The sequence below is a fragment of the Pongo pygmaeus genome, chromosome 4 (assembly GCF_028885625.2).
Source record: "Pongo pygmaeus isolate AG05252 chromosome 4, NHGRI_mPonPyg2-v2.0_pri, whole genome shotgun sequence".
NCBI classification, from domain to species: Eukaryota; Metazoa; Chordata; class Mammalia; order Primates; family Hominidae; genus Pongo; species Pongo pygmaeus.
The window spans coordinates 164,847,821-164,866,322 of record NC_072377.2 but is presented as its reverse complement, the minus strand read 5'-3'; the positions used below and the strand labels follow the sequence as shown (position 1 = coordinate 164,866,322).

The 18,502-nt window shown below is 43.4% G+C and overlaps 1 protein-coding gene and 1 pseudogene across 2 annotated transcripts in view; one reads left to right on the top strand and one right to left on the bottom strand.

Moving 5' to 3' along the window:
* ADRA1B (adrenoceptor alpha 1B) overlaps positions 1-18,502 on the bottom strand; it is a 57,139-nt gene that overhangs the window by 18,392 nt on the left and 20,245 nt on the right. The gene's annotated exons all lie outside the window — the stretch shown is intronic.
* On the top strand, positions 3,247-4,169 carry LOC129037204 (glyceraldehyde-3-phosphate dehydrogenase-like; annotated as a pseudogene).

Here is an 18,502-nt window from a genome sequence, read left to right as displayed (position 1 = left end):
CTCTGTTTGCACCACACAGAGGCAATGATTCCATAAGAGAAAAATCACTCATACCAAGTGCAATGGAGTGATTGTCCTCCTAAAATCCATTTGTTGAAGTCCTATCCTGCCATGTGATGGTATCAGGAGGTGGGGCCTTTGGGAGGTAACTAGGTCACGAGGGTGGAGCCCTCATGAATGGGATTCATACCCTTATAAAAGGGACCCCAGAGAGCTTCCTCCCCATCTTTCTCCCATGTAAGGCCACAACAGGAAGGCATCTGTCTGCAACTTGGAAGAGAGCCCTCACCAGAACCTGACCATACCAGCACCCTGATCTCGGACTTCCAGCCTCCAGAACTGTGAGGAATAAATTTCTGTTGTTGATAAGCCACCTGGTCTAAGGTACCTTGTTACAGCAGCTGGAGCTGATTCAGACACCAAGCATGGAGGAGCACTATTGATGTGGATCTCCCTGACCCCCTCCTTGTCCATTCCCATCTCTGCTCCTCTCCATTTCCCTCTCAGTTTTCTCCAGGAGTTCCAAATTCATATAAATGTCTTTTGCCACTTTTCTTATGTCTCTCTTCAGGTGAGCATTTCTGTCCTGTCTTCTGGCAGCTTTGGTGTTAGCCTTGTTGAGAGGCAGCCGGGGAGAGAGAGTTGGGAATGGTGATGGTAGAAAATGGCTTTCATTTTCTTTCTTTTTTTTTTCACCAGCTCTTTTCACATAGATAAATGCTCCATTCTCAATTTGGCATAGGTTTTGGATTATCACCCTCAGTAGGAGGTCCCCGAGCTTTGTTCCCCTTCACAGCAAGTCTCTACTGAACATCTTTTAGATGCCTGCATCTGAGCAAGGAGATTAACACAGCTTCAGGAAGCAAGGAGATTTCACTAATTATTCAGTCCTCACAAGCCTATGAGGTGGGTATAATTATTAGCCCATTTTATAGATGAAACAACGACAGCTCAGCCTGATTAAGGAATTTGCTCAAGATTACACAGTGGTAGAGACAGGCTTCAATTTGAGGCCTGACCCAGAGCTACTGGCCCTTCCACACCCCAGTACTGATTGCCACAGACTGGAGACTTGTGACTCCCTTGGAACACTCAGTGTGGGGGTGTCTAGTAGAAGATGGGGAGGTGCTGGTTACACGCAGGGATGGAGAGATGTGTGGTGGGGAGAGTTTGGAAAGGAGGCATTATTTGACATTGCCACTATCTTTTTTTTATTTTTTATTTTTCTGAGACAGAGTCTTATTCTGTTGCCCAGGCTAGAGTGCAGTGGCATGATCGGCTCACTGCAACCTCCGCCTCCCAGGTTCAAGTGATTCTCCTGCCTCAGTCTCCCGAGTAGCTGCAAACTCTGCCTCCTGGGTTCAAGTGATTCTCCTGCCTCAGTCTCCCGAGTAGCTGGGATTACAAGTGTGTGCTATCACTCCCAGCTAATTTTGTATTTTTAGTAGAGATGGGGTTTTGCCATCTTGGCCAGGCTAGTCTCGAATTTCTGACCTCAGGTGATCCATCTGCCTCAGCCTCCTAAAGTGCTGGGATTACAGATGTGAGCCACCACACCGAGCTCTTGACATTGTCACTTTCAAAGAACGTTCCTATAAAAGTGATTCCATATTCACATGTTTTGAGGACATAGGAGCCGGAAGGGCAGGAAATAGCATCCCCTCTGTGTAACTGCAACAGGGCAGTTTCAGAAAGCCTGTAACGTAAGAAGGTTATTCAGCCCTTGAGAGGGGAGGCCTGGCTTCTTACACAGCGTCCTGATTACAGAGAAGGTGGAGAATGTGTGCTGATTCTCACAATAATTAGAAATGGACTCTGTCTTTATGACAAAATTCAAAGAAAAAGACAGAAGATGGTGGGGATCTGAATTTTATAACAATAACAATGACAATAAGAGTAGTTGTCATGTACAGAGAGCTTATAGGTGGCAAGCACTGTAATAACCCCTAACATGCACCTCTCATTCATACCCAAAACAACTCTGTGTGGGAGATGCAATTAACTGCCCCCATTTTATAGCTGTTGAAATCGACACTTATAAGAGAAGTAATTTGCTCAAAGTCATGGAACTATCTCAGCATAACCCATGAGCTCCTGCTCTCCCATGTGCTGCTGTTTTAACCTGGTGAGGCAGGCCACTAGGAAGCCAAGGACAGTAGTTTCCCCATTATCCACAGTTTCACCATCCATGCTTTCAGTTACCTGAGGTCAGCTGCAGTCCAACAATATTCCATACAATAAGATGTTTTGAGAGAGCCAGTGAGACCACGTTCAGATAGCTTTTATTACAGTATGTTGTTACAATCATTCTATTTTATTATTATTCTTAATCTCATATTGTGCCTAATTTATAAATTAAGCTTTATTGTAGATATGTATGCATAGGAAAAACATAGTGTGTATAGGGTTAGGTACTATCTATGGTTTTAGGCATCCACTGGGGGTCTTGAAACATATCCCCCAAGAATAAGAAGGGCCTCCTGTACCAAAAGGCAATTTAAGAAAGGGTAGCAGATTACACAGGGGACTGAAAAGTGCAGGGGATAAGCGTTTGACTGTGAATACACTAGTTTTCAGATGACTCATTTTCCCAGCCAAATCCAGGAGAAACTGTAATAATTTAGAATTGAAAAGTCATCCTTTTGCCATCTCCAGGCCTTGTGAAAGTAAGTTCCGGGCCTCCAAGAAGGTGGAGGGAGAAGAGATGCCTAACTCACAAATCCTTCCGTGATCTGTGGACGAGCAATGCCAAGAACAAAAGTGAGAGGACAGAGCAAAGAGTGAGTTTTCAAAGGATGGAAAATGTAAGTAGGGATGAAAAGATAGAACTAAGCCCGACAATAAAAGGGCACAACAGCCCTTGTTCCCCTCACCACTCTGCTCTGTATTTCTGACTAGGATGAGGTGGTTTTGTGCACAGTGAGACCCCAAAGGTGGCTATGAGGTGGTTTTGTGCACAGTGAGACCCCAAAGGTGGGTAGCCAGGACAGGGCAGCTCAGGTTCCGGCCCGAGGAGCAGACTGCATTCTTTGCCCCTGTCTCACAGTGGTCTGGTCTATCCATCCAGACTGTGCTAAATTCTCCACTAGGGGCTCTCTGCTCCTCCCGTTCGACAGACAGCTGCATCTTCTTGTGCATTGCCAGCCGCATCCCTGAGACGCCGTGGTGAAGGTGAAGGCTGGAGTCAACGGATTTGGACGTAGTGAGCACTTGCTCACCAGGGTGGCTTTTAACTCTAGTAAAGTGGATATTGTTGCCATTAATGACCCTTCATTGACCTCAACTACATGGTTTACATGTTCGAGTATGATTCCACCCATGGCAAATTCCATGGCACTGTCAAGGCTGAGAAAGGGAAGCTTGTCATCAATGGAAATCCCATCACCATCTTCCAGGAGCAAGATCCCTCCAAAATCAAATGGGGCGATGCTGGCGCTGAATATGTTGTGAAGTCCACCAGTGTCTTTCACCATGGAGAAGGCTGGGGCTGACTTGCAGGGAGGAGCTAAAAGGGTCATCATCTCTGCCCCCTCTGCTGATGCCCCCCATGTTCGTGTTGGGCATGAACCACAAGAAGTATGACAACAGACTCAATATCGTCAGCTATGCCTCCTGCACCACCAACTGCTTAGTGCCCCTGGGCAAGGTCATCCATGACAACTTTGGTATTGTGGAAAGATTCCAGAACACAGTCCACGCCATCACTGCCACCCAGAAGATTGTGGATGGCCTCTCTGGGAAACTGTGGTGTGACGGCTGCGGGGCTCTCTAGAACATCACCCCTGCCTCTACTGGCACTGCCAAGGCTGTGGGCAGGGGTCATCTATAAGCTGAACAAGAAGCTCACTGACATGGGCTTCCGTGTTCCCATCACCAACGTGTCAGTCATGGACCTCACCTGCCACCTGGAAAAACCTGCCAAATATGATGACATCAAGAAGGTGGTGAAGTGAGCATCAGAGGGTCCCCCCAAGGGCATCTGGGGCAACACTGAGAACCAGGTTGTCTCCTCTGACTTCAACAGAGACACCCACTCCTCCACCTTTGATGCTGGGGCTGGCATTGCCCTCAAAGACCATTTTGTCAAGCTCATTTCCTGGTATGACAATGAATTTGGCTACAGCAACAGGGGGGTGGACCTCATGGCCCACATGACCTCCAAGGAGTAACACCCCTGGACCACCAGCCCCAGCGAGAGCATGAGAGGAAGAGCGAGGCCCTCACTGATGGGGAGTTCCTGCCACACTCAGTCCCCCACGACACTGAGACTCTTCCCTCCTCACAGTTTCCATACAGTTTCCATACAGACCCCCTGAAGAGGGAGGGGCCCAGGGAACCCCACCTTGTCATGTACTATCAATAAAGTCCCCTGTGCTCAGCCAAAAAAAGAAAAAATTCTCCACTAGGGTCACCCAAAAGGGCAGATCACTCAAGCTTGCTAATTCCTCTGTCCATCTCCTTCCTTGCAAGCTGGAACCAGATGTTTCACCCCTAATCCTGAAATGTCACTGAGCCTCAGTAGATTATTACAGAAAACTTCCCTGATGGATCATTACAAAAAACTGCCCCATTCCTCCCAGGGAGCGTGTGCTCTGGTCAAGGAGGGCTCACAGAAAGATCTGCCTGGCACAACAGCATTCAGAGCAGATGGACAGGCGAGGCCCTGGACCTCACTCTCTCTTCCCTGCTTGCCCTGATCCACTGCTTGTGACAGGAGGGGAGTGGGTAGGGTTGGTGGAGGTTTGACTTATCTGGGACGAGGCTTTGCAAGCCATAAAGGAGCAGGATGCAAGAGGAGATAATGAAAAACGCCAGCGTGTGAAGAAGTGCATTTGGCAAGAGAATCCAACACTTATTCTTCTGAGGTTGCTGAAGTGCACAAATGGAGGCAGGCTGGTGCCGGCCGGTCCATCTGCTCTGAGATCTTACTGATCTTAGTGGAGGACAGCATGACCTCAGGAGAGAGTCGCGACCTAGTATCTCCTACCACGTGGCAAATACACTGTTATAGCGCCTGGGCGTTTCATTCCAGTGTCTCCTGATCTGGTTCTTTATGCTTCACGATTGTTTAAAAGAACAATCTGGCAAGACCAGCATTTGAAGAATGAGTGTATTAGTCCTGCTTTTAGTTTTAGTTTTCATGTTGTTGATGCATCAATCCTCTGGCAAGCCCAGAAGTTCTTAATGGTGTTTGTGAGCCACTGAAAAATAAAAGGTTATTTGATGTGCATATGTACATTTTCTGCATAGCTGTTTCATAGCTTCCCTCAGATTTTCAAAAGCGCCCATGTACCAAAAAAAGGATAAGAGCCATTGATTTAGAGAAAATCACTGTTTTGATCAGGAACCATGTTGCATGCATGCTCTAAAAGCGTGAATGAGCTATCAGAAGATTGGGCTTCATTTTTCCCTAATGAACAATACAAATTGAGTAGTACCCCATGTTGGTGACGATGTGAATGAATGGGCATTCATACATTGAGGGTGGGAGTATAAATTGGAATATGCTTTTTGGAGGGTAATTGAGTAAGGTGATTCAAAAGCCTTACAGTTTCATGTATTTAGTTTCCCTGAAATTACAATTTTAAGAATTTGTCTTAGTGGTTAAGTGTGCTAGCTCTGCAGTCAGGCTGACTTGAATTATATTTTAACATCACTACTTATTATCTATGTCACTGTGGGTAAGTTACTTAACCTCTCTCTAGGACTCAGTTCCCTCATCTATAAAATGGAGATAATATTATTTATCCATAGGATTCTTGGAAGGGTTAAATGAGATAATACATGTAAAACACTTAGTACAGTATCTGAGACAAAATAAATACTCAATAAATGTTATTATTATTTAGATACAAGGATTTTATTGGCACATTATTTATCATAACTAAAAATTGGAAACAATCCCAAATATTCAACATAAGTGACTGGCTTAATGACACATACAATTCAACCAGTAAAAATTAACTAAGTGAATATGATTAGAAACGTGTTCATAATACGTCAAGAGACAAAGAACAGGTTACAAAATAGTACATTTGATATGCCATAGAAAAATGGCTGAATAAATATGTTTTCAACATTTCAGTGGTTATGTTTAAGGGGTGGCTTTTTATTATCTTTTTTTGTTTTTCTGATTCTTTTAAATTTTCTACAATGAAAACACGTGTATAACTTATTGTAATAAAACGTAACTAACCCAATAAAAGTTACTTTTTGAAAACATGATGACTGATCTCTGTTGAAAAACGCTTTGTGGCTTTGAATCATCATTTCTGTGAAGGTTCCTTGCTTCATGTTGAAATGAGAGTTATATTTTCTTTCCTTGTTGAGATACCAGGAAGCTCAAATGAAAGGGTAAGCATAAAGTGCTTTGTGAAGGGCAGTGCATAGCATGTGTGAAAAGGCCCAGCTTCTTAACCTGTGGAGATTTCACAAAATAATCTGTGCTGTAATGCAGAAGGACTCCGGAGCCCTGTTGTCCGGACTTGGAGAACATGCTTCCAGCCCTGGGTCAAAGGCCTGTTACGATTAACTCCAGGGAACTGGTATGGATTGAGGATGAAGGTACAGAGACTTTCAGCTATGAAAATTGGTCTGCAGTCAGGATTCCAAGTTTAATCTCTGTGAAACCGATGGGCCGGTGTGGCCATGCTTACTAATTAGACAGCAGCAATGTAATTGATCAAATCAATTCCCTTCATGACACAAAGCCAAAGAATCCAGGGACAGCTTGAGCCTGGAAGAGCTTGCAGAAAGCCAGAGAATGTGAATCCCTCTCCCAGAGATATTAACGTGGTTAATCTAAATTTTTGTGCTAATTGCTGGCTCCTTTCTCAATAACGGATAATATGGTGATGCAATGTAGCTCCCGTGTCCCTCACATGGCCAGACCCTAGGCTGGAGAGATTTAAGTTGTGCTCATTCCTTTCCTGGATTTACAGCAAGCATTCAATGTCATCAAGCTTAAAGAGCCTTTGCTTTCTGGAAAGAAGCAAAGTCATAGCCAGGTCCCCCATTTCATTTATGAATAGCTTTAGCATTAATTTGAAAGCCAGTGTATTGAAAAAAAGAATGTAAAAGGGAAACCATGAAAAGAAATGAGGCTTATTCCAACAACCAAGTATTGAGGCCAATACTTCAATCTATTTCGTGCAGATCAAATGAAAAAAAGTGCTATAGAGGCTGCATTGGTTGAGTGAAATAAGCATGGGATTTGGTGGCAGACAGAGCTAGTTGCAAGCTCAGCTCTGCCACTTATGAGCCGTGAGAACTTGGGTCAATTATTTTACCTTTCTGAGCCATGGTTTTCTTTTCTTTTCTTTTCTTTTTTTTTTTAAGATGGAGTTTCCCTCTGTTGCCCAGGCTAGAGTGCGGTGGTGCGATCTTGTATCATTGCAACCTCTGCCTCTCAAGTTCAAGCAATTCTCCCTGCCTCAGCCTCCGCACTAGCTGGGATTACAGGCATCCACACCACACCTGGCTAATTTTTCAATTATTTAGTAGAGATAGGGTTTCGCCATGTTGGCCAGGCTGGTCTTGAACTCCTGACCTCAGGTGATCTGCCCACCTCGGCCTCCCAAAGTGCTGGGATTATAGATGTGAGCCCCCGCACCCAGCTAACCATGGTTTTCTTATTTGTACAATGGAGACAATTATGCCATCCTCAAACGGTTGTGAAGATTAAACAAGATAACATACTGAAACACCTAGCTCAGTGCTAGGGACATCATAAGTGCTCAGTAAACATTAGTTCTCCACCAGTGTCTTGTCTTCTGGACAAAGCCCTGAAATCATGTCTTTGTTCTATGCTACAAACTCATGTGTCGTAGTCCTATACTCTATGCCATTGGATTTCCAGATGATTCTAGACAAGGTAACCTGCAGGCTTTCCAGAATCTATGCCATGTTTATGTATGAGCTCTGATTCTTAAGAGAGGGAACAATAGAATCTAAGCATATTCAATATTATACTATAATTTTAATTGTTTTCATAACATACATCACAGAATACAAAATTCAAATCATCGTGGCTGGCGGTATCAGAAATCTCTGATTGCAGAAGGCATGCAACTTTTGGTTTAGAAAAAGAGGTCATGAGATAAGCAAGACTGAGAATATGGATTTACAGAATGTCATTCTGGCAAAACACGTGACAGACACACACTTGGAATGCCAGAGATGGACTGGAAGGAGAAATGGGGAGGCTTTGCGGGTACTGATAATCTTTTCTTTCTTATTTTGGTGCTGCTTACCGGGATGTGTTCATTTTGTGAATATTGACATGGCCATCCCTTCTGATTGGTGCTCTTTACTGTATGCATGTCATACTTCAATAAAAAGTTTATTTAAAGGAAATCAGTGTCACACAGTTTGTATGCATTCAGCATGAGGTGGGATAAATCCTGGAGAAGTCTCATGTCAATTTACCAGGGAATTCTCTGTAAATCCCGGATCAGGCTTTTTCCTGGATGGTCTAGATTTTTATAGGTAAGAACAGAATGCAATCCAAAGTTACCATCATCGCTTCTGGACCACGGCCTCAGCCTCACAACTGACCTCCCTGTCTCTACCCTTAAGCCTCTACAATCCATTCTCCACTTACCCGATGAAGCCTTTAAAAACAGAAATCGGATTACATTATTTCCCTTTCCAAAACCCTCCCATGATTTTCAATAGCATTTAGAGAAAATGCTAACCTTCTATCGTGACCTACAAGGCCTCACAGGATATCCATGCTTCCTTCCTGTCTGACATCATCTGCCACCTCTCTCCTCCCTCTGTGCAGTCCAGCACTCTGGCTGCCATTTTCCATGTCACGCATGTCAAATGCATTCCTATCTCAGGGTCTTTGCATTTACTGTCCTTGCTGCCTGGAATGCTTTCTCCCAGATTCCTGCAGGGCTGGCTCCTTCTAGTCACTCAAGTTTCAGCCCATGATCTCAATGAGCAGCTTTCTCTCTTTTTTCTTTTCTTATTTATTTTTTAGACAGAGTCTCGCTCTGTTGCCCAGGCTGGAGTGCAATGGCGCAATCTGGGCTCACTGCAACCTCCACCTCCCGGGTTGAAGCAATTGTCCCACCTCAGCCTTCGTGCCACCATGCCTGGCTAATTTTTGTATTTTTGGTAGAGACAGGGTTTCACCACATTGGCCAGACTGCTCTCAAATTCCTTACCTCAAGTGATCGTCTTGGTCTCCCAAAGTGCAGGGATTATAGGCGTGAGCCACTGCACCCGGCCCTCTTTTTTCTTAAAATTAATTATTTTCTTTTTCAATCAGCCTCCTCAGGTTGAGCTCATGCTTTTTCTTGATCATCACCACCCTGCTCCTCTCTAGCACACCACTCCATCTTATTTCCTCTGTAGTACCTGCAATGATCTGATATCACATGCTTATTTAGATGTATGATTTGTCCATGCCCACCCATCAGGACTGTAAGCTTCACGGAGGCAGTGGCTTTGCCTGTTTTTTCACTCTTGTATCTGCAGTGCCTTGAAGAGTACTTGAGACAGAGAAGGTACTTAATAGATATCTGGCTGTGTGATCTTTCCAAGCCTCTCACTGTCTGAATTTCAATTTCCATATCTGTAAATTTAGGCTAATAACAAGCTTCTCCCCCCACCCCCCATCTCCCCCAGGGTTGTTGTAAAGATTGAAGGAGGTAACATATATGAGGCACTTAGCACAGTGCCTGGCACATGGTAAATGGTGGCTGTGTTCCCTGGGTGCTAATTGTAAGGCATTGTTAGTTTCTCTCATTCATTCATCATGAGCAAGCAATCATCTTTTATTTTTTTTTTTTTTTTTTTTTTTTTTTTTTCATTTTTTTTTTTCTTTTATTGTAATTATTATTATTATTATTATTATACTTTAGGTTTTATGGTACATGTGCCCAATGTGCAGTTAGTTACATATGTATACATGTGCCATGCTGGTGCACTGCACCCACCAACTCGTCATCTAGCATTAGGTATATCTCCCAATGTTATCCCTCCCCCCTCCCCCCAACCCACAACAGTCCCTGAAGTGTGATGTTCTCCTTCCTGTGTCCATGTGTTCTCATTGTTCAATTCCCACCTATGAGTGAGAATATGCGGTGTTTGGTTTTTTGTTCTTGCGATAGTTTACTGAGAATGATGATTTCCAATTTCATCCATGTCCCTACAAAGGACATGAACTCATCATTTCTTATGGCTGCATAGTATTCCAACAATCATCTTTTATTAGGGGCCCTTTGACAAAATGGTAACACAGCCTGTCGAGAGACCAGGTTTCACAGCATCATTCTGATGTTTCTCTGGCTAAGTGTTAGCTTTTCTCTGTGTGATGTACAATAATTAACTAATTAACAGAGACCTTGTGCTACTTCAGATCATTCTTTAAAAGGCACTGCGGATGGAATTTGTATCTAGAATAATGAGTAGCCTGCAGGACACTGCACCATGGTCAGACAGGTAATAAACGAAAGCACAGGAGCATGACACTCTGGCCAGGAGCCAGCGGCCAGCGAGAAAGCTGATAGCCACGCTCTCCACTGTGACAAACGGGGCCATTTGTTCCTGGGGCATCCTGAGTAAATTGGTATCTTTAGAAGAGTTTTGTTAAAAAACAAAAAAACTCTGCATGAAATGTTCAGAAGGAAACAGGGCCTGCCACTTTAAGAATGTGAGTTTGTAAAGGTGAAAGTGGTCTCTGTAAGATGTGATATAAACAAATGAGCAAATCTTGGGTAAGGTACCTCATTGAATGGTAAAGAAGTATTGGTTTTAAAGGAAGAGAGAACCAAGAAGAATAAAACTGGGGAGTGAGAATGTGTGTATATGTGTGTGTTTGTGTGTGTGTGTGTGAGAGAGAGAGACAGAGAGAGAGAGAGAGAATGAGAGCCAATTGTGGTAGTCAGTCAGTCACCCAGGTAACAATATACTGATTGGAAGGAAATCATCACAAAATTTTAGCTACAAAATGAGAAAATGTTTCATTGTGTTCCTTTAACATTTTATCTTTTCTTCCTATGATCTGAGGAAGAAAAGATTGGGAAAAAATCAAATGAAAAGCAAATCTCTTTCTCTCCCCAACCCCTGAAATCCCCTAAGTAGGTCACACACAGTATCCTCAATCGTCTCAGCGGAGGCTCAGCCTACAGCAAGCATAAAAGAATTTCGAGGCGTTACCTAGATAGATCTGGTTAGGGAGAGATGCTGACAGGTTACACAGGGTGGAAGTCATTAGACTAACGATCTTTAATCAGGTTGGAGCTGTGGAGTTAGGGACATTCATGTCTGGCATTCTTTCATCAGGGTCTTAAACTAGAGGAACTGGCCCCGTGGGTTTACTTTCAGCCCTAGAGAGTTCAGAGCTAAGCAAAGTTCAAGAGGTAAGTTTGTTTCTCTGGGAGAATATGAGAGCTCGATTTACAAACAGAAAAAGTACCTCATTATAGTTAGGTAGTTTATATGATTGAAACTTGTTCTGTATTATATTTCTTTTTATCCTCCACTGAGATGATCTAATTTATTTATTTTTATTTTTCATTGTTTTTTTTCTGAGACAGAGTCTTGCTCTGTCACCCAGGTTGGAGTGCAGTGGCGCAATCTCGCCTCACTGCAACCTCCGCCTCTTGAGTTCAAGTGATTCTCCTGCCTCAGCCTCCCGAGTAGCTGAGATTACAAGTGCACACCACCATGCCCGGCTAATTTTTGTATTTTTAGTAGAGATAGGGTTTCACCATGTTGGCCAGACTGGTCTCGAACTCCTGACCTCAGGTGATCCACCCACCTTGGCCTCCCAAAGATGATCTAATTTATGTTTTTATTTTAATAAAGAAAGCATTACAAATTATTAATTACATATGTAATAAATGAATACTTTTTCTTTTAAAAATTAAGAACAATTTTTTTTGACTACCATCCCTAATTTCATATCCCTCCTTTATGGGGAACTATTTTCATCTTTTTGGTGTATTACCTTCCAGTTTTTTTCTATGTATTTCCATACACATACTCATAGAAAATAGAATATTTGGGATTTCAAAAATGTAACATTTCATACTATATGCAATGCTCTGAAACTTGTTTCTCCCCGCAACAATTTGTCTTTTTTGTGTGTTTGTAGAGATGAGGGTCTCACTGTGTTGCCCAGGCTGCTCTGGAACTCCTGGGCTCAAGTGTTCCTCCCGCCTTAGCCTCCCAGAATGGTGGGATTACAGGTGTGACCAGCCAACAATTTATCTTAAAGATCTTTCTTAATTAGTATCCAGATCTAATTCATTCCTTCTAACTGCTGTATCACAGTCCACTGTATGAATGTGTGAGAGTTTATTTCCTTACCTGCGTATGGATAGACATTTAGGTTGTTTCCCAATTAGAACAGTACTTTTTTTTTTACAAAAAGTCATATTGAGCTATATAATTCCCATACCATAAGTTTACCCTTTTAAGTGTACAATTTAGCGGTTTTTAGTAATTCACAAAGTTGTACACCAACCCCACTATCTAATTACAGAACATTTTTATCACCCCCTAAAGAAACCCAGTACCCGGCCGGCCATGGCGGCTCTCGCCTGTAATCCCAGCACTTTGGGAGGCCGAAGCGGGCGGATCACGAGGTCAGGAGATCGAGACCATCCTGGCTAACACGGTGAAACCCCATCTCTACTAAAAATACAAAAAATTAGCCGGGCGTGGTGGCGGGCGCCTGTAGTCCCAACTACTCGGGAGGCTGAGGCAGTACAATGACGTCAACCCGGGAGGCGGAGCTTGCAGTGAGCCGAGATTGCGCCACTGCACTCCAGCCTGGGCGACAGAGCGAGACTCCATTTCAAAAAAAAAAAAAAAAAAAAAAAAGAAACCTAGTAGCCATTAGCAGTCATCTCATTTCCCCTTCTCCTCAGTCTCTGTGAACACTCATCTACTTTCTCTCTCTCTGCATTTGCCTATTTTGGACATTTTGTTTTAACATAATTATATGACAAAATGTGACCTTTTGTGTTTGGCTTCTTTCCCTTAGCTTATCGGTTTCAAGATTCATCTGTGTGATAGCATGTGTCCATACTTTGTTCTCTTTTCTTTGGCCAAATAACATTCCATTGTATGGATATACCACATTTTGCATATCTGTTCTTCAGCAGATGGACATTTGAGTTATTTCCTCCTTTTGGCCATTATGAATAATGCTGCCGTGAACATCTGTGTGCAAGTTTTTGTGTGAGGACATGTTTCCAGTTCTCTCCTGTGTATACTAGGAGTGGGACTGCTGGGTCATTAGGCAACCCTTTGTTTAACTTTTGAGGAACTACCAAACTGTTTTTCAAAGCGGCTGTGCCCTTCTACATTGTCATAAATGTGAGTTTTTAGAACAAGAACAAGGAAGAACATGTTCATGGGCCAAATGGATGTGTTTATTCTTGAGACATCTCCGCCATATTTGGAGCAAGCTGAAAAACAACTCAGCACTGTCCAGCAGAACTTTCTGTGATGATGAAAACGTTCTAAATCTGTGCTGTCCAATATGGCAGTCACTAGCCACGTGCAGCTGTTTAACACTTGCAAGGTGACTCCTGTGGCCGAGGAACTGCATTTTTAATTTTAATTAATTTAAATATGATTACACTCGTGTGTCCAGTGGCTACTGTATCGGATAGCACAGTACTTGTTCTCTCCTGTATGTAAAGACTGACAGTACCCAAAAGGTCCCCATAAAGATATCGGAGAAGTGAGCCACCTTCTAGTATGCACCTTGCAACTCCAAGTTAGCTCTTGTCACAGACATCACAGAGAAGAAATTCAGAGATTGTGATGCATGAAATCAGAATTGTACCACATTGAAATTCAGGTAACTCCCAACTTTTGCAGAGTTATGCTTGGAAAGCTGGCATTTCATGTATCTCTTTTAGCTCACCAGTTTAAAGAACTGTCTTTATATTGTCTTGTTTCTTTGTACAAGAGCAATTCATGCTCACTACAGAGAAGCATGAAAAGAAAATAAAAACTACCACAGATAATTGCTGCTAAAATCTTGCTCTGTGTGTGTGTGTATAAGTGTGTGTATATGCATGTGTGTGTGTATGCATGTGTGTGTGTGTATATACTGTTAAAGAAAACGTTATTTAATGAGCTTTCTTAAAGCACAGTAAAGAAGACTTTATTTAGAACCATTGAGATAGGTATAGGAACTACTGCAATAGGCTTTGCAGTGGGGAAGACAAACTGGGCCCAACTGTGAATACAGAACAAGCAAGTGGGAATTTATGGCCAAGGAGCAGGGTTGGGGGCAGTTGATGGAAAATTACTAAGAGAAAACATCAGGAGTAAGGGTTATTCTGGCTAAACCGAACTAACAGGGTTCTTGCTGAAGGCAGGCCGGGGTAATCACATGTCACTTGGGGGGATACTGGAGGATAAGAGGCCTGATCAGATATTGAGAGTGATTAGATATTGAGGTTGATTAGATATCGATGTGGGTGGTTCTTTCTGAACTGACTCACCATGGTTCTTCCTAAAACTGGGTTTTAAAAGAAGTGCACAGATAAGTCTAGAAGACGATTCAGGAGCTGGACTAAGGTTTGTTCAAGCAAAGTCTTTGTCAGTACACACAGAATTCAACTATATTTCAGCTTTGGTAGAAGAGCAGAAGTGACATTGGAATCAATCTTGTTCCTTCCTCACAGTTCCTCTTCACAGCTCTGATCAGATTTCATTCACTTACTGAGTTGTCCCTGTGCCAGGCCCATGCTAGGTGAGACCCAGTCTCCTGGGAGAGATGGACATCAAAAAGCCCAGTGTGACAAGGCTCTGATGGGCATGAAGTGAGGACGGAGATCGCACAGGAGAGACAGTAGCCACTGCCTGGGGAATCGTGGAAGACAGCAAAGGAGACGTTACATTTGAGCTGGAGGAATTCACAGTGCGCAGGAGAGAAGGAAGGGTGTTTCAGGCAGAGGGAATTGCACTGGCAAAGGCTTGGGGCATGATAGAGCCAGGTGTGTTCAGGGAAGGGAGACTGCTCCTGTGTGGCTGGAGGAGCAATAGCAGGGGCCACGTGTGATTACCTGCCTTACTGTCTTTTAATTCTCTTATCACCCCAATGAGTTAAGTAAAATGTCATCTCTGTCTTACAGGCAGAAAAAATGGGAGCTGAGAGAAGTTAAGTAACTTGCCTGAGGTTGCACAGCTAGTGAGGGACAGGGCTGAGATTCTGATCTGTTTGAGCACAAAGCCCTATCTTGGGAGATGGGGTAGGTTAGATTCCAATTGCGAAGAGTCTTTTCTATCACACTCAGAAGTTCAGAAGTCACCCTGGGGTAATTCAGCAGGGTACCAGCTTGAGCGGATCTGTGCTCTAGGAAGATCTTTGTGGCAGCAAAGCAAAGACAGTTTGTAAGCAGGTCAGCAATTTACCTTGGGCTGAACTATCCTCAGTGCATTGCGCACACACACACACACACACACACACACACACATTTTCTCTCTCTCTCTCTCTCTCCTTCAAAGAAAGGAGCCTCTGAGAATCCAGCACTCTTTGTTTCCCTCTTCCTTCTCAAATGAAAACCAGCAGCTCTGAGTTCTATGTTTATTCCAGATCACAGTGGAAGAAGACTAGAGGGGCTGGGGACACTGCCCCTTGCTGAGGGACCTTGGACTAATCGCTTCTCACATGGCTTCAGTTTTCTTATCTGTAAAATGAAATTCTTGGCATTTCCACCTTTACATGCCCTTTCCATCTTTAAAATTGTCTGATTCCTAAGAGTGGTGGGACCTATTAAGGGATTTCACTCTGGCCACATACTGTGACTTTTGGAAAGCTAAGATAGTTTCGGACTGGCTGCCCCCAAATTTAGATAGAGTCTCTTAGCATTTCCTGCATAAGGCCAGAGACTGGATTTTCTAGGCATCGCTGAGGACTTAAGAGTCTTCTTTGGTTTTCAGGCTAGGCCAATGGCCGCAAATAACCTAATTAGGACCTCGCAAGCAGCTTGCCCAGTGAAAGCTAATTTAATTAGGGTCTTATTAGTTGTTATAACTACTTTTTAATGAAGCTTTATTACATTCAACTACGCAAATCCTAAGCAATTGTATTAAATGCTGGCAAATGACCCATTAGTCTTTGATTTCACTTCTTTTTTTGCATTGTTCACATCTATCCTGAGATTCAGATGCCTGTAGTTCATTTTTCCTCTTTGAAGCCAGGTGCAGCCTTGAAGGTGTATTTTCTGTTCTAGTCTCATTACCCATTCTCTGGGATTCCCCATCCACTTACGCTAATGATATGATATTGGAGTGATACGTGGGGTGGAGAAAGGCTGGGAAATCTCTCCCCAGTGGTCTTCCATATTCCCTAACATTTCCATCATCAATCACTCCATGGTTGGAAGACTTCGAGGATAAGGGCCCCTGGTTGAAATGCAGATGTCATTTTGGAGGCAAATGCAGAAAACCATTATTATGAATTAACACCTGAGGATTAGCTCATCATATTAGCTAATTGGTCAATACAAGATACTTCAACAGAATGGATTCTGGATGGAGTTTTGATAGTTGCTGGTGTGTAGAGGAGAATGAAAGAAAACCAAGAGTTAATTCGTTTCTGCTGTGCAATAGTCACTGGGCTAGATATGTTCACATATATTATCTCATTTAATTCTTTTAACAACCTTGATATGAATGTATTATTATCACTGATAATAAGAGAAGAAAAGAAGAGTCAGCTTCAAAATCACACAGCTAGTAAGAGGAAAAGCCTAGGAGAGCACTGAGGTGTGGGAAGCTTTGGCCTCCAGTGGGGCAGTGTCATGACCCTGGGGGGTTAACAACTTCAGAGGATTGCCTGAGGCCAGGCGAACCCCAGGACCAGTGACTGAGGGTCATTGAAGACAAACTTGACAGGGCTCACAACTTGGCCTGAGCAGTGCTGATCTCTTTTGTTCTGTTTCTTTTCATCCTCAATGGGCAGTGTGATGTCATAGTATGATGTCATCATTAAGAGACTAGGATCTGGGCCAGGCATGGTGGCTCACACCTGTAATCCCAGCACTTTGGGAGGCCGACGCGGGAGGATCATGAGGTCAGGAGTTCGAGACTAGCTTGGCCAGCACGGTGAGACCCTGTCTCTACTAAAATGCAAAAAATTAGCCAGGCACGTGGTGCGCACCTGTAGTCCCAGGTACTCGGGAGGCTGAGGCAGGAGAATTGCTTGAACCTGGCAGGCAGAGGTTGCAGTGAACCGAGATCGCACCATTGCACTCCAGCCTGAGCGACATGGCGAGACTCCTGAGACTCCGTCTCAAAAAAAAAAAACAAAAAAACAAAAGAGAGGCCAGGATCTGGCATGAGGCCTACTTAGATTCACATATCCTGGTTCCAGCCTTTTTGTGCAGGTATGACCCTGGGCAAGTTGTTTAAATTCCCTAAGCTGTGGTTTTCTCATCTGGAAAGGAGATAATAGCAACTTCCTCATAATCTGCTGGGAGTTATGGATTATGTGCCAAGCATCTGACACCAGGCAAGTGCCAGCGAGCAGGGATTCCTCCACATCTGAGTTGGTGTTGGAGTGCTTCATGGCTATAGTGGGAAAGCAGGAAATACACATACAGGGAACTTGGGGTCTGTTCTTATTAGGTTGGTGGTTCTTAAACTTAAGTGTGCATCAGTAGTACCCAGAGGGCTTGGGAAAACCCAGACTGCTTGGGGTGCTCCTCCAGTTTCTGATTCAGTTGTTCTGCAGTGGGATCTAGGATTTGTCACCTATAACAAGTTTCTGGGTGATGTCAACGCTGCTGGGCTGAGGACTCCACTTGAAGACCCACTGGATAAGGCCACTCACAGTGGATGCTCTCTGACAACACAGTCAGCAGCTCCAGGACAGAGTGTTCCAAGTCCACCTGAGCCTGGGGTGAGTCAGAGAAGCAGAGCTCTGGCTGTTTTCCTCTTTCCCATCTTCTACCCTGCCTTTGTGGCTTCCTGAGTCCTTGAGAGCCAGTCCTTGTGAACAGGGGCCAAAAATGTTCTCTTAATTTTGATGCCTTATTTATTTATTTACAGCCACGCCAGTTCCTGGGCCTGCTTAGGTTGAAGGGATTTTTTTTTTGTGGTTTGAATGAACAAATTTTTTGGCTAAAAGCACTGATACAATTTGTTTTTCACCGAGAGCAAAGAGAAGTTAGGCTCCAAGTAACAACTTCTAATTAATCTATCAGTCTGAAAGTTTACATTTTTAATAGGCTTATCATTTTGATTTAACGAATGGTGTAGACATCCTCAGACATGCAGAAAAAACAGTGCTTGCTGTCCATCATTCTTTTCATCAAGAAGGTGCAACTCACTGGATACCAGTGAGATAATTTATGTAAAATTGTTTAACACAATGTCTTTCAAAGAACAAATTATAATAATTTATGTTATTGTGTTTACTGAACAAATGTTCATTGAGCCCTTATAAAGTGACAGAATGCTTGATGTCAGGTTTTCTCCACTTCAACAATGATTGACATCTTGGGCTGGGTAATTCTTT